Genomic DNA, 2,500 nt, shown 5'->3' on the forward strand with positions numbered 1-2,500 from the left:
AACACTTGTTCTGTTAAAAAAAAAACACTTGCTCACTGGAAAAAACACTTGTTCTGTTAAAAAAAAAACACTTGCTCACTGGAAAAAACACTTGTTCTGTTAAAAAAAAAACACTTGCTCACTGGAAAAAACACTTGTTCTGTTAAAAAAAAAACACTTGCTCACTGGAAAAAACACTTGTTCGGTTTAAGAAACGCTTGTTCGGTAAAAAAAAACTCTTGTCCGGTTAACCCTAACCCTAACGGTTAACAAATACCCCGCCGATTAATGAGTTACGCGGCTGCTTAGGAAGTCCTCGGTCGGTTATGAAAACACCCAACCGCTTAACCCTTTCATGCACCAATTATTTTTCTGTAACTAACATAACTCATAAAAAAACATCTACAAAATGACAGTGGAACTATGAAATGTTAAATTAGACTTTTTCTACAGCCTTTTTCAACTCTCATTTATAAAACAATATTGTTTTCAATCGGTTAGAATGCACCATTTGAATTGGGGAAGCTTAGCTTGATTTATTGTTATACAACAACCCAGCACATGAAATGGTTAAAGAAATACCCACCTGCCTAAGTATCCTTAAAAAAAAGTATCCTTAAAAAAAAATAAAACCCTCTGTCTCTTGAACATAAATGCAAAAATCATTTAAAAAAGCAAATTCATTTTCAAAAACGTTTAAAAAGTGTAAACCACTTATTAAAAGAAGACTTTACAAAATACTTCACTGCTATTTAAAAAATACTACACATCTATTTCAGAAATTCCATACCACACTACAAAATGAATTTCAAAAACATTTGTTTGTTTGCAAGACAGAAGTTTTCATTACAGAAGACGCTGAATCCATTTTAAAAAGATGCACAGTGAAAAATGCCTACTTTTTATTTTTTTCAAAGGCTCGGTCACTTTCAAAAACTGCAGTCCCTTTTAGAAAAAAAAGAAGTCTTTAATTAAGAAGCAAAAGGTCTCTTTAAAAAAGAAATACAAGTTTTCATTTTAAGAATGGTAGATGTGACTTAACCAACAATTTTAAGTCACATTTAAAGAAACACATTAAGTCGCTTTAAAATATATAATAAGTCACATTCAAGAAGCTTCATATCACTTTAAAAGGGCTTAAGCCACTTTAAAAGTCTCTTAAATGTCTAGCTCACTCACTCACTCACTCACTCACTCACTCACTCACTCACTCACTGCATGATCAAAGTCTTTTAAAAAGACTATTCATGTTTGAAAAGTGCTATTTCACTTTTGCTATTTCCAAATAAATAAAAAGTTTACATCACTCTCAAAAAATGCAAAGCTGCTTAAGAAGAAAAAGCTAGGTCACTTTTAAAAAAGATAACTTCATTTGTAAAAAGAACATCAAGGCGGTTAAGAGTTCTCTGCTCACCAAAACCAAAACAAAAGGCTAAGTCGCTTTAGAATGTAAAACCAACTGCAAACCATTTTAAAAGGGTTTAAAGCCAGTTTAAAAGTCTCACCAGAGATGTCCAGCTCACTGGAACAAAGTCTTTTAAAAAGATTATTCGCATCAGAAAACAGCTAGCTCACTTTCAAAAGTGTTGCTTTAGAAAGAAGCTAGTTCGCTTTTAGAAACAAAAACTTCATTTCTAAGATGAAAATCGATTAAGAGTTGTCTGCAAAACAAAACCAAAAGCTTATTTGATTTAAAGAAACAAAAAACGTTTAAATGGATCCAAATTGACATTGTGAAGTAGAGCAACTTTAGAAATACAACAAATCATATTTTTAAAATTTTGCCACTTTAAACGCAACCCTAACCCTAACCCTAACCCTAACGCTATATCATATTTAAAAAAGAGCCTAAGTCACTTTAAAAAGGTCACATCATTTAGACAACACGAAGCTGTTAGTCCAAACGACTTGCAGCATCACCATCACCATCATTGTCAGCAGCAGCAGCAGCAGCAGCAGCAGCAGCAGCAGACGGAGAAAAAAATGCAAATTCAAAAGGTCTTCCTAGGAAACTGTCTTCGAAATCAATCAGAAAATAACATCATCATTGCAAAACAAAACAAAAAACAAAAGGAGGTGTTTGCATTTAAAAAGCTCTCTCAAAAGACAAACGAATACGACTTACTCATTGATTGGTTGAAACTTGCTGCTAAGATGAGCTTCCTTTTGTTACATCACAGGGATGCATAACTGTACAGCCACAACATCTACCCAGCATTACCTCACTCAAAACTAACTAAACACTGTCTCATTCTTAGAAACGAAACATTCTTTAACTTAGCTTAGAGTAGGTAAGGTTAAATAGGTCTATTAAAAGAGAGCTGAAATTCTTAGCTCCCTGCTGATTGTTTTCTTCTATGCATTTCCTTCTTTTTCCAGCTCCTTTATAGTTTGGCTCCTTTATAGTTTGGCTTTATCAATGTAATGCCGTTATTCTAACCCTAACCCTAACCCTAGCCCTAACCCTAACCCTAAATCCTGACTCCTCTTCTTCCAACTTTTTGTAGCTACTTTCATATCA

This window comes from Hydra viridissima, unplaced genomic scaffold (assembly GCF_058129835.1).
Source record: "Hydra viridissima isolate aposymbiotic clone 2 unplaced genomic scaffold, HvirCarnegie_v1 scaffold_14, whole genome shotgun sequence".
Lineage (NCBI taxonomy): Eukaryota > Metazoa > Cnidaria > Hydrozoa > Anthoathecata > Hydridae > Hydra > Hydra viridissima.